The 14795-nt window shown below is 42.6% G+C and overlaps 1 pseudogene; it reads left to right on the top strand.

Annotated features, from left to right (window-relative positions):
* Positions 1–13454: 13454 nt before the first annotated feature.
* LOC102484883 (pre-mRNA-splicing regulator WTAP pseudogene) lies at positions 13455–14053 on the top strand (annotated as a pseudogene).
* Positions 14054–14795: the final 742 nt, after the last annotated feature.

Here is a 14795-nt window from a genome sequence, read left to right as displayed (position 1 = left end):
AAGCTAGATGATGCTCATCTCAGCAGTGAGTGTGAATACTCTCTAGACTAAACACTGAACAGTTTACTCTGTACAAGTCTTAGCTGGGATGGACAGGAGTGGGAAGGAGAGGCACAGCTCCATTTTTGTCTCTGAATTTCTCACCACTTTGGTGGGATGGGTTCCCCAAGTAGGGTTAATCACAAATTTAAAAAAATAATGTAGACCAAAGTTTCACATATATTCAAATATACACATACACACACACTCACACATTTTCACCTATAGTCCCTTATATATGTTTTTTTAATTGCCAGAGGGCATGTGCATACGAGAGAGAGAGAGAGAGAGAGAGAGGAGAATGTGTTGGTGTGTTTTTCAAACTACCAGAGCTGGGATTTGACCAACAAACGGCAATCTGAGATTTGACTTCCTTAACCACCAGGCAATGGAACTGGCCTTCAAATTTACTTTTTAAATTTCTTAGTCTATCACTTGCTAGAATAAAATCACAGAGTTGGCACTGGAGAGGAGTCGGAGTGGTATCAGTGGTGTACCAAGAAGCATAAGACCTAAAAGCAGAAAGAATGGCATCATAGTAGGGAATGGAGTAGAATGTGATGTAATATATTGGTCTAAACACCCAAATTAAAACATAAATATAAAATGCATTACGTGCTTATATAACAAATAAATGGCCACTGCACATTTGAAGTATTTTGCCATTTATTTATGTCTGAGCAAAATCAAATGGATTGTCCTGACCTGGGGGACAGTCGAACAGGTTCCCTGGGGGGAGGGAGTGAGAGATGGGCCAAACACACGCACACACACACACACAGAGTGGAGACAATACGAGGTGCTGATCAATTCTTCTTCTTCTTCCATTTATTGAGGAAAAATGGTGAGTTATATACAGGCTGGTGGGCACCGATTGGTTGCCCGAAATGCAAATGAGATAGAACAGCATGAACCAATCATTGGTGTGGGTGGATGTCTCCTATTGCCTAGAAACCCAACCGCCCCCAGGAAGAAAGGTTGGTCACATGATTTCTGAGAAACGGTTTGCTCAATGAGGAAGTGAAGCCTAATGGTTTCCAAGATGGTGGATAGCTCAAGATGGCGGATAGCTCAAGATAGCTTCCGTGTGCAGTGCCCTCCACAATGGATAATGATTTTTTTTTTTGAGGGTACATGTGGACACTGTAGACAAATAAAAGAAAGTGGTAGTGGCCATGGGGATGATCATACTGTAATTCCAATCCCTTCTTCATTTCTTCCTCTTTTTGCCATTTTTGATATTCATGCTCTCATGTCCCACTTGCTTTTCAAGCTCCTGGGTCTGGGACTCAAAGTGCTCAGTCAGCTGTGTGGGATCCAGCTGCCTTAACCACCAGCTTGGTCTTGAAACAGAATTTTGAAACACTACTGAAAGATAGAAGATCACATAGCCCACAAAGGTTATTTTAGGCACTCCAGGTAACAGCCTGTTTGTCATGAATCCCTCACCTCAATGATGGGAAGAAGGAAAAACATAATAGGATTCCTGAACTTGACTGGCCATGCCCTTTTCTTGTGCCCTTTAATTACTTCTCTTCTCTCTTAGCCCCTGGTACACCCTCCAGCGGTGCTAGCATCTCTTTACCTTGGTGACAGAAAGCTTTCACCAATGAGAGCTAATTTGAGTTGTTCATAGTAAACATTTTCCCTAGTATAAAATACTTGCTCCACTAGACTGAAATTTGGTCAGTGATCTCTACATTTCCGTTAATATGGTTTTGACAACTAGATTTAAAATCCCATTGAAGACTTCAATGGACTAGCCAGGTTTGCCTTGACTGCCTTGGTAAGAAGAACTCTGGGAGCACAGCTGAGTTCAGCATAAAGGAGGATCTTCATGGAAAGTGGTGTCTAGTAGGCCTACATAAGGGATTAGTGTGAGCATTTCTGTGTCAGATCTACCATTCAAAGCCTCCCCCAGAAGTCCGCTTGCATTCATAGGCTGTCGTATCTTCATGTTTACAGACTAATTTAGTCTCTCTCAAATACCTTCCTCCTTTGTGCAAGCTTTTCAAGAGCTAGCATTCTTCTTTTCAGAGTGGGTTCCAACTTTGCCTTCTAGATGAAGCCTTTTCTGGCTTCTTAAAGCTTTTGTTGTCACTGGATTGCAAGCTTCACACAGTATAGACAGTTAAGCATGGGGTTGACTCCATAGCCTAGGGGTTAAGGGAACCAGATCCCACATGGCTGACTGTGCTTCCAAAATGGTATGATGAAATCATTACAGATTTTGTCAGGCCATACAAGTTTAAAGCCTAGGTTTGCCATTTGCTTACTATGGAATCTGAGGACTTATCTAACCCTCTGAGGCTTTTTGTTCAATTGTGTACTACTGGCTTTTATAATATCTATTGAAAGCAAGTTGAGAGAACACCATCAGATAACACATTAAAATACTCACCACATGATAGGCCTTCAAAAATAACAGCCACCTTGGGAACCAGCAGTTAGCGTAATGGCTATGTCGCTGGACTCCCACGTAGTCAACTGCGGTTCGCGTCCCGGACCCGGTGGCTTAAAACTCATGCCGGGCGTGTGTGCGTGTGTGCCCAAGATCCCGAGAGGAGAATGGAGGAGAAGGGATTGCGGCGTGACCATCCCCCCTGGGGGGTGATTTCTCGCTTTCTGTCTCTATGTCTCTCTCTGTCTGTCTGGCGAGCGCACGCGCCCTACAGTGAAAATCTCTCCAAAAAAAAAAAAAAAAAAAAGATAGGCAAAAATGTAAAGTCAAATTCCTGATGATTTGAGGCCAAAATGCTTTGCCTTTCCCAAAGATGAGTTTCCTTAATCCCTGTCTTTCCCAACTCAAGTTCCCTGGCTAGTTATGAATCAGAGGTTCTCACCTCATTTAGTCCATATTTCATACCTTGCCCTCCTTAGTTTTCTTTTCTCTAAGTAATGCTCACTATTTTTATATTTCTTATTCCACTGGGACTTTTTTTGCAGACCTAATTAAGCAAAAATAAGATGCAGAGAAAGTTTATTTTTGGTAATCTGGTCTCCATTTTTTCCCCCTGCATTGCTCCAGTAACCCTTTAGTCTTTCTGCTACTAGATACTGTTCCCAGAGTGCAAAATCTGACCCTGAACTTCTACAACGTAGATGCTCATCTTCTCTGACGAGTACAGCAGAATCTCCTTTATAGGATAAACCTCTTCATATCATCTTGTCAGTGATATAGAATAATGTAACTGCCTTTTGAGGCATTTTTAGGGCATTTTCATCCTCACCTACTCCCCTTTCATACCGTATGTGCATGATCCTGTCATCTCTCCCTATCAAGATATATATTTTTCAGAGTGTCACTCAAATGTCATTTCCTTTATGATTATTTGCCTTATACCAAATTTGTTATAGCCTCCAAGTCTCAAAACTTTAAGCCTTTTTGTTTGTTTGTTTGCTTTCTTTTCATGCTTAACTTTATTTTTTTAGAATTGCCAGAGGGCATATGTGCTCACTAGAGAGAGACAGAGAGAGAGAAAGGGAGAAGGAGAGGGAGAAAGCATTCCTCAATGGAGTGTGGTCATGCCACAATCCCTTCTCCATTTCTCATCCTGTCAAAATTCTGGGCATGCACACACATGTGCCTGGCATGTTTTTTAAGTCACCTGTTTCTTCTCAAACTCATGACAATCTGAGTTTTTTTTTTTCCCCCTTTCATATCATCTATTACTAGCTTTGATTCCAGAGTCTGGGCTTTCAGTGAACTTTGAGAGTATGTGGGATGTCATTTGTGAATGCATCTACATATTATTAACTTTCATAACTACCATTATCTTCGTTTCCAACTCAGGTAAAGCAGGAGTTTGAGATGCAGGTCAGTGGAAAGTTTCGCTATGTGTTTGTTTGCTTATTGTTCTTCATACATTTGGTTGTGTTTCATATAACTGTATGAACTTAGAAAGATGTCACTTAGAAATGTATTTCTGTCCTGAGCTTTTAGCAGACATTTTTCAAAGTGCAATCCCCAGACCAACATCAGCACCACCTGGGAATTTGCTAGAAATGTACTTTTTTTTTTTTTTTTTTTTTGGAGAAGTTTTTCGCTAAAGGGCGCGTGCACTCGCTGGACAGACAGAGAGAGACATAGACACAGAAAGCGAGAAATCACCCCCCAGGAGGGATGGTCACGCTGCAGTCCCTTCTCCTCCATTCTTCTCTCGGGATCTTGGGCACGCGCGCGCACGCGTGCACACACACACACACACACACACACATGCCCGGCGTGAGTTTTAAGCCACCGGGTCCGGGATGCGAACCGGGGTCAACTATGTGGGAGTCCAGCGATATAGCCATTACGCTAACTGCTGGTTCCCTAGAAATGCAAATTATTGAACCCTACATCTCAGGCCTAGTGAATCAGATATTTGAAAGGGTGGGAGATGGCTGGCAGCCAGCAATTGGTATTCTAACAAGCCCCTCAGGCAATTCTGAAGTTCAGTATAGTTTGAGAACCAGGAATGTTGGGCTTAGGTAGCATGTGATTTAGCTTTTGATAGCAGTTCGTGCTTGTAATGCAGTTAACTTCTACCCTTCTCTTCTGCTAAATAGAAAAATTAATGTCCGGAGTCTGCACAGTAGCACAACAGTTAAAGTCCAATAGTTACACTAAAAAATCATCCTCATTCCTCCCCTCCTTTAATTCAACTTGAAAATTTATTATTTCTAACTCAAGGTGCCTTGATTAAGATTAAGAGCCAATGAAGTTGGGGCCAGCAAGTGGTGCAAAGGTTAAGGCAGCTATATCCCACTTGGCCTATTGGGTGGTTCAAATCCTGGACCCAGTGGCTTGAAAAGCACAGTGTGTGTGTGTGTGTGTGTGTGTGTGTGTGTGTGTACTCCCAAGAGGAGAATGGAGGAGAAGGGATTGCAGCCATTAAAGCCCCAGTGGCTTGAAAAAACACCAGGCATGCGTTTACATGTGCTCCAAATCCCAGCAGATGAAGAAATGGAGAAGGGATTACAGCATGGTCATACCCAAGTGTGTATGTGTCCAGTACTTTCTTCCTCTCCCTTTCTCTGTTTCTCTCAGGCCAGTACATGCAATCTCTGCCAATTTTTTTTTAAAGAGTTTCATCTTGATCTTCTGGGAAATGTATTATTATTATTATTTAATTTTTTCTTGCTTCCTTGAGAGTAAAACAAAGAGAGAGAGAGAGAGAAACAAATAACCTCAACGGAGTATCACGCCTACCATTACCTCCCCAACCAGACAAGGTCAGGGTGTGCATGCCTGACTGTGCAGGCTGACCGAGGAATCAAACTTGCTATTTTCTATAAAGATCCAACTTCGCTTGAGCAGTGTGTTCTGCTGTGCCGCCTAGCCAGCCCTGAATTACTTCTTTTTTAATTTACCAGAAAGATATTTTTGCCAGTTGTAACATACATTTTCTAGGGTGTCTGTGTGTCTCAGAACATCCTTCATGATACTCTTCCCTTTTTTGTGCTTAGTTGTTCTCTAGCTGCTTCCCGACCATATTGAATTCTCTCCCTTGGAGATTAGGAGTTAGAATTCAAAGATCCATGTGAGTCTGTGCTAGTCACTGAAGCCGTGGGTATGTGAATTCAGGAACTGTGTGGTATAGAGAAGAGAGAGACAGTCTTTAGAAAGAGGCAATAGCCCAGTCACACCAAGAGAATCATGACTATAGAATGTGGAGAGAGAAAAGAGTAGGAGCAATGATCATCATTCTCAATGGCTTTCTGGTTTTTTAAATTCTAATTTCTGTATCACCTCTTATCTTTGGGTTCTTTGAAATGCCCAGTAGTTACACTAAAGAACCATTGTCCTTCCCCCATTCCAACTCAGTTTGAAAATGCGTTATTTCTAACTCAAGGTGCCTTGACTAAGATTAAGAGCCATTGAAGTTGGGGTCAGCAAGTGGTGCAGAGGTTAAGGGAACTGGATCCTACTTGGCTGACTGGATAATTCAAATCCTGGACCCAGTGGCTTGAAAAACACACCCTGTGTGTGTGTGTGTGTGTGTGTGTGTGTGTGTGTGTATATGCCCAACATCCCAAGAGGAGAATGGAAGAAAAGGGATTGTAGCACAGCCATCTTCCCAGAGAGTGATTTTCCACTCTCCCCCCTCTCTCTCTAGTGAGTGCACACACCATATAGTAGGGAAAAAAAAGAAAAAAAAGGAAAAATAAAAATAAAATGAAATTAAAAAAAGATAATCCTTGGGAACCAGCAGTTAGCGTAATGGCTATGTCGCTGGACTCCCACGTAGTCGATCGTGGTTCGTGTCCCGAACCCGGTGGCTTAAAACTCACGCCGGGCGCGTGTGCGTGCATGCCCAAGATCCCAAAAAGAGAATGGAGGAGAAGGGATTGTGGGATGACCATCCCCTCTGGGGGGGGATTTCTCGCTTTCTGTCTCTATGTCTCTCTCTGTCTGTCTGGCGAGCGCACGTGACCTATAGCAAAAACTTCTTCAAAAAAAAAAAAAGAAAGAAAGAAAAGATAATCCTTAAAGAAGAAATGTTTCTACTTCATTTAAGAAGCAGGAAAGTAATTCAAGCAACCTTGAAATAAACCCTAAAATTGAAATTGCTGTAGCTATCAAATCATAATTTAATAGTGGCTAGGAAAATCATCCGTATTGTCCAGTGCTAAAAATGGATCAAACCTTTCAAGCTTCCTTTCAGTTATAAAGAAATTAGCAGGGACCAGCCAGTGGTGTGGTGGCTAATGTGGCTAGATCCCACATGGCCAGCTGTGCGGTTCAAGTCCCAGAGCTGCAGTTTGAGAAGCTGCTGGATGCGCGTGCATGTGTGCCCAAAGTCCAGAGAGAAGAAATGGTTGAGGAGAAATTGTGATGTGGCCATCTTCCCTGGGGTGGGGCGGGGGGGCGGGGGGAGGTACTTTGTCACTTTCTCTCTCTGTCCCTCTCTCTCTGTGGTGAGCACATGTGTCCTATAGCAAATTTTTAAAAAGAGACATATTTTTGCCATAGAGCACGTTTGCTCCCCACACACACACACACACACACACACACACACACACAAACACACAGAGAGAGAGAAAGAGAAAGAGTGAAATCAACCCCCAACCCCAGGGGAGGTGGGCTTGCTGCAATCCCTTATCCTCTATACTCGCCTCAGAATTTCGAGCATACGCGCACACGTGCCTGGTATGAGTTTCAAGCCACCAGGTCTGGGACTTGAACCATGGTCAGCAGTTCAGTACCTTAACCACTACAATACCTGCCGGTCTCACCTATAGCAAATTAAAAAAATAACAGTAAAATAAGAGAAAACAGCAAAAGTCTAATTTCTTCTTCTTTTATTTATTATTATTTTTTTAATTGCCAGAAAGTATGTGTGAGACAGAGAAACAAGGGTTTGAAATGGGGGGAGAAAGCATCTTTCAATGGGGTGTGGTCACACTGCGATTTCTTCCCCTCCATTTCTTCATTCTGTTGGGACTTGGGGTATGCATGTACATGCACCGAGCATGTTTTTTCAAGCTTTGGGGCTAGGATTATAACCATGATTGGGAATGTGGGGTCCAGCTCTCTTAACCATTAGGCTACACGGCTTGCCCCTTAAAATCTCATTTCTACACCAATGGGGAGGATAATTAGGAAGAAAGGCTCATGGTTTTTCTTCCAAACGCTCAGCATCCTGTGGTGAAAGGGCCATGAACATTGATCCTACTCTATGGCCTGAATTCTGGCTAGATTATTTGGTATTGTATTACCTTAGATGCTTTACCTGATTTCACTCTTCCTATTTTCTTCTGTAAAATGAAGATGAGCGTGGTCAAGTCTCCTTTGCATACTGTGGGGATGCCTAGGCCAGATGACAGTCGCTTCTCCTGTGGAAGTCACCACTCTCATGCTTGGCATGTGGTCTGCGTCCGGCCACCTTCAGTAACCTCGGTGACAGTGTAAAACCAAGGGAAGGAAATCTATAAACATGAGCTGTTGAAGAACGTGGTTTTGTAGAATCTCAGCCAGAGTTTACTTTTAGTTCGATTATTGCCACCCTGTGGATTTCTCGGGTAATGAAACTCAGAATGATAAATAACAAGGGAATGGCTGCTACTGAAACAAATCTCAGTCGTCATAGGGAGCTCCCTCTTCTGAGTACTAAAGGAATGAAGAGAGGCAGTCCTTCCATTTTGATTTGTGAAGTTGAACCCAGTAAATGGGATCATTAATTTGTCCTCCTCCATGTGTAAAAGCGGATTCTCAAATCATTTCCATTTTAAGGCTGGCCAGCAGCAAATCTAGGAAGAGAATTGAAGGTCTCCTAACTGCTGATCAGACATACTTCCCACTTACACAACTGGATAATAGATGCTTGATTTTGCAATAAGCTGATGGCTAATTTTGTACTATTATTTGGTAAGCAGCAGTTCATTGGTCAATTAGCCAATTAGCCAGATAGCACTGTGTTGATGTGCTCCTGCCCTTTTAGTCTGTTTCCTGGGTGTTGTCAGTTTTCTTCCTTTAGAAGGACTTTCAGGCATTCTTCCTTGCAGAATAATTGGGCCCAGGGGCCTGTTCCTATTCTCTGAATAGTCTCTGTGAATTTCTACCTTTGTGTATTTCTTGGGTTCCAGAATTATCCCTCCACTTCTCTGAAACTATGCAGATTATTCTTCCTTTTTGCCCACTTTAAGTCCTGCCTACCTCTGAGCCTTTTAGGTCACAGTTGCCCTCGCTCCTCCTTTGGGGGCTCATAGCTCTGGTTCACATAGTTTATTTATTTATTTAAAAGAGGTTTTTGTCTGTTTGTTTTGTTTTGTTTTTTCTTTTTTCTTTTTTTTCTATAGGGCATGTGTGTTTGCTGGAGAGACAGAGACAGACAGACAGAAAGTGAAAAATCAGCCCCCGGGGGGATGACCACACTGCAATCCCATCTCGTCCATTCTCCTCTCAGGATTTTTTGGGTGAGCATACGTGCCTGGTGTGAGTTTCAAGCCTCTAGGTCTGGGACTTGGAACTGCAGTCAGCCATGTGGGAGTCTAGCGAGGTAACCATTATGACATCCACTGGTTCCCATATAAATTATTACTATTTTTTTAAGAGAGATTTTTTACTTTAGGGCACATGCTCCCACCAGAGAGACAGAGAAAGACAGAGAGACAAAAAGCGAGAAATTACCCCCCCTCCCAGGGGAACAGCCATGCCTCAGTCCCTTCTCTTCCAGTCTCCTCTCAGGATTTTCAGCATGCACACACATGCACCTGGCATATTTTAAGCTTCTAAGTCTAGGACTTGAACCGTGGTTGATCACATGGGAGTCCAGTGATGTAACCACTACACCATCTGCTGGTCCCACCATATAAGTTATTTTAATATACACATTGTTATTTCTCTTTCTTCTCTATTTTTTTTTTAAGAGAGGTTTTTGCTATAGGGTGCATGCGCTCACCGGAAAGACAGACAGAGAGATAGAAAGTGAAAAATCACTCCCTCCCCCCCGCAGGTGGGATGGCCACGACGCAATCCCTTCTTCATTTTCCTCTCTGGATCTTGGGCACGCACGCATATGTGCCCAGCATGAGTTTAAGCCACCAGGTCCGGGACTCGAACCAGGGTCGACTACATGGGAATCCAGCAAAACAGCCATTATGCCAACTGCTGGTCCCTATATTATTATTCCTCTAGCTAGACTGACCTCTTTGAAAGCAAGGACTACATCTTAGTTATATTACTAGTATCAACGCTATAATTCACAATATATGCACAACTAATACCTATTTCTTGATCCATTTGGGTTTCCCTGCTTTCTTTTCCCCTTTTATCATGTTTTCACATTTCTAGACAAGTAGAAAAAAAAACCCAAAAACTGTGGTTTACCTTGTGTAAGAGCAGATGATCGCATTTTGTTTCTACTGGTATTCACCTGTGACGATCTGTTTCCTCCCCACGTGCATGTGTATGTGTTACATGTACGCATGTTTTTGACTCCCCTGTAACTGTTTCAAGGAATTTATCTATGGGTATTCTTGGGGATCTATGTCTGAGTTGCTTTTCTCCACCGAAGGTTTTCTTTTTGCTTCTTACAGGCAACTGAAGACATCATTTTAAAACAAATTCCTGGGGACAGGGCCAGATGGTGGGGCAGCAGTATAGCAACTAGATGCACAGGGAAAGGTCCAGGGTTGCATCCTGGGATGTCTTGAACACACCGTACTGGTGGGCTGGGCCAACGGAGACTGGGAGTCTCATGGCCTGAAGACCTTTTTGAGGCTGCTTACCTCTGAAGTTTTTTTCTCTCTCTGTATTTCCCTCTTGTTCCGGGAAGAAATAAATGAATTAATTAAAAAAAATAAGCAAACAAATGAAAAACCAAATTCTTGGATTGAGGTTTTGGGGATTAAATATTGCCAACATGTTTGAGGGCTAGTTTCTGGTTATGAATTCTCAGTGGAAATGATTTTCCATCTTTTTCTCATTTCCAAGGTGACACCTATGATAGGTTTGTTGCTCCGTTTTCTGAGGAGGAGGGTTTTGTTTCGATTTGTTTATAGTTCTTTCTCACAGAGAAGCATAGCATCTCATACTCCAGGTACATGTGGGCCAAAGAGGCTTCTTCTATTAATTAATCTCCAGTTTGATGACTGCTTTTTTCCTAGGACATTTTGAGTGGATACTCAGCTTTGTGACATTTTATTTTCCTCACAGCCTATAAATCCTGGATCTTCAGACACTGTTAGGATAGAACCCTATTTCAAGGTTTAATCCTCTCAATATATGTTGGATTTTACTTTATTTTCTTAAATCTCTGAGCATTTTCTTTTATATATATATATATATACTGTACTTGTTTAGCCATGTACTTAACAATATGTTTTCATGTTATAGCTAGACTTCTTTGTTCTTTTAAAAAAATTATTCAAAGATTTTGTTTTACCTTAGGGCACATCTGCTCACCAATGAGAGAGAGAGAGAGAAAGAGAAAGGAAGAAGAAGAGGAAGAGGGAGAAAACATCTTCCAATGAGGCTTGGTCATGCTGTGATTCCTTTTGCATATCTCCATCCTGTTAAGAGTTAGGGCACACATGCACCTGAGCCCTGCATGTTCATTGAACTGCTAGGGCTGGGATTTGAACCATGACTGGCCATGTAAGATCTGACTCCCTTAACACTAAGCTGTGGTGATTAGCCCTATATTTTTCTAAATTTCTTTTTACAGGTTTTTGCCATAGGGCACATGTGCTCACCAGAGAGAGACAGGGAGAGGGCAAGTGAGAACTCACTCCCTCTAACCCCCTGTGGAGGGATGGCCACACAACAATTCCTTCTCCTCCTGGGATTTTGGGCATGCATGCATATGCACCTGGTGTGATTTCAAGCTACCAGGTCCAGGACTTGATCTGTGGTTGGCCATGTGAGAGTCCAGCACCCCATCTCCTAGTCTATATTCTAATTCTTAAACATGACTTACTCTACTTATTTCCATGTTCATGGTGTTCACTAGTAATGTATATATTTTTCCTCAAAGCTTTTATATTTAAGGTTTCCCCCCCTTCATTCATGACAGAGCACATGCATGCATGAGAGTCAGAGAGAGAAGCACCCTCTGGAGGGTCTCAGTGTGTCATGATTAACTCCCTCCAGTCCACCAGCCCATCAGATCTTGGGCACTGATGTGTGTGCCTGGCATGTTTCAGGCTGCCATGGCTGGAGATTTGAACCCTGGTAGTCACGGTTGTCTTATGCAGTGTGTTACTACTGTGCCACAGAGCTGGTCCATCAGGTTTCTTCACTTCCATTTTTTATTGCCCATTGCCATATAAATAGCTAAGACTTACACAGTAATTACTATGTGCCAAGAATGATCTTAAATCCTTTTGTAATCTTTTCCTGGATGAACTTGTTTATTAATTTAAATAAACTGTCATTCTGTTTCACTTGAATTTTCAGTGAAGGCAATTATATCACCTATAGTTATCGGCTCTTTTCTCACTTTCTTTTCAATATTTGAGCTTTTCATATATTTAGTCATTTTTTTCCTTATATGGTGCCTTCCTTTAATGAAACTTATCTTTCCTGTGTGGTTTATCACCCTTGATTAGAGGTTTATTTTTTGCCTTTGAGAATTCTTCTCCTGTCACCAATCTTGAAATGAAGAAGGTTGGCATCTTCTAGTACCGAGTCTTCCAGCACAGGGATGAGGATGTCTCCATGCCTTTGGGGTGTTGCCAACCACCTGGAACATTGCATCACTTCTGTGACCCAGTTACTCATGCTAACTCTTCAGTTTGGAAGCAGATGCTGCACTGTTTCCTGCCCGGCTGTGCGTGAGTGTGTGTGTGAGGTTTGCACAGGGCTTGTGAAAACAGGGCCAACCTGCCTGTTTTACATTCCGTCTCCAAACAGTCATCCGAATAATTGTCCATGGCTCCCTACTCCTCCTTATTTTCACTAATTGTGAGTTAGAAGAGCGTTGAGAATGAATTTCACCTGTATTGGCCATCTTACCTCTTTTCTATCTTTGCACCAAGATTTCCTTCCTCAATTCAGTCCTGTCAGACATATGTGAACAGGTGGTTTTCTGATGACACTGGTTCATTTTTTTTCCAGCAGGGTTAAGAATGTCTTCTTTATTTCAAAATTTGAAAATTTACTTTCAAGGACTTGTTGTAAGGTCAAGTCCAGAGCACTTTTTATTTTTGGAGAGATTTTCACTATAGGGCACATGTGCTCGCCAGACAGACCGAGAGAGACATAGAGACAGAAAGCGAGAAATCACCCCCCAGGGGGGATGGTCACGCCGCAACCCCTTCTCCTCTGTGTTCTCCTCTCCGGATCTTGTGCACGCACGCACACGTGCCCAGCATGAGTTTTAAGCCACCGGGTCCAGGACGTGAACCGTGGTCGACTACGTGGGGGTCCAGCGACATAGCCATTACGCTAACTGCTGGTTCCCGAGTCCAGAGCACTTTGTGTTTCTTTTGCTTTATTGATCTGCTAGCATCTGCTTATTATTTCCCTTATGTCAAGATATTTTTATTGGCTAAACAGCTAATGAGACGTTTATTAACGACACATTAATAATATTAATAAATGTAAAGATAGAATTTTTGTATTCATCAATCTCATTGTAACTCTATATACATTAATATTATTTTACATTTCTCCAAAATAGTCATACATTTTATCACCAAGTACTCCCTGTGGGCCTGAGATAATTATTGTGATTTCAAGTTGAGAAAAGCAGATCAAGGGAGCAACTCCATTCGCGTGTAACGGAGGAAGACTCTATACCCAGGCAGTATGGCTGTTCAAAACACAAAATGCAGGGCCGCCTCCCTCCGGCCCCCGCGGAGCTAGCTGAGCCCCGGCGGCCGCGGGGGCGCGCCCCAGACTCCGGGGAAAGGCCTGAGCGTGCCACGCGGAAATAGCTCCTGCCTTCCACCTCAAGGCTAGGATGGGGCTAGGCCAGCGGCCGTCCTCCCTCGCCTTCCCTGTCCCAGCGGTGCCAGGCAGCTGGCAGAGGCTGCGGCCGGGGCCGGGAGGCAACTCCGCGGATTCAAGATGACTAACGAAGAACCTCTTCCCAAAAAGGTTCGACTGAGTGAAACAGACTTCAAAGTTATGGCACGAGATGAGTTAATCCTGAGATGGAAACAATATGAAGCACATGTGCAAGCCTTGGAGGGCAAGTACACAGATCTTAACTCTAATGATGTAACTGGCTTAAGGGAGTCCGAAGAAAAACTAAAGCAACAACAGCAAGAATCTGCACACACAAAACATCCTTGTAATGCGACTAGCGACCAAGGAACAAGAGATGCAAGAGTGTACTACTCAAATCCAGTACCTCAAGCAAGTCCAGCTGCCCAGTGTTGAACAACTGAGATCAACAATGGTAGACCCAGCGATCAACTTGTTTTTCCTAAAAATGAAAGGTGAACTGGAACAGACTAAAGACAAGCTGGAACAAGCCCCAAATGAACTGAGTGCCTGGAAGTTTACGCCTGATAATCTTTTTTCTCTTCCCCTTCCCCTTGCTTCAGAGGCCTGATGCCGTCGGACTATTCCGAAGACGTGGTCATCTTGGAAAAATTCCCCTCCTAGAACATGTAGACACTTGAGAAATGTTCCTGTTTGAAGAAAATAGAGGGAGAAACAGAAGTCTTAAGTCTGTGGCACACTGTGTCTTCAGACTGTTTGGAGGAATGAAAACCTAGAGATTTTAAATCATGAATTAAACAAGTAAAATTCCAGTAAAATGTAAAGATGGAATACGCATGGCTCTTAACCTTGAGCATAGTGACTTAGACACTGTATGTCAGTTTTGCCAATAAGACTGTGGACTTCATGATTGTTACTGAACTTCTGGGTTAAAGCTCAAATGAGGTGAATTTTGCCTTTAAAGGGTTTATTTGCTAAGAACGAACTCTAATAGTCATGAGAGAATCAAATGATAGATGTCAGTACAAGTAGTGCATATCTTTAACCATTTAATTTGGGGCTCTGTTCGACTTGATTGAGCCTTAAATCGATGTGGTTTTAATCAATGGTTTGTTCTTTGAATGGTTTCAAAAACTGTAGATAATCTTACTGAGGACTGTACAAACATGAAGGTGTGGTATCGAAGTCTAGGTCAAAACTGTTTGAAGCATTATAAGCATTCATTTCACAACTAGATTGTATAAGGACGTTGGGCTGTGACGAGACCTACTGCGTTACCTTTTTTTTTTTTTTTCAGTAGTGAACGTTATGAAATCCCCATTCCATTCAACAGGCACATGTTAAAAGAGCATTGTCGTTGGTGTTAATGGGGGAATGT

This window comes from Tupaia chinensis, unplaced genomic scaffold (genome assembly GCF_000334495.1).
Source record: "Tupaia chinensis unplaced genomic scaffold, TupChi_1.0 Scaffold143728_1, whole genome shotgun sequence".
Taxonomy (NCBI): domain Eukaryota; kingdom Metazoa; phylum Chordata; class Mammalia; order Scandentia; family Tupaiidae; genus Tupaia; species Tupaia belangeri.
Note: the sequence above shows the minus strand (reverse complement) of the source record. Positions and strands in the feature narration are given on the sequence as shown.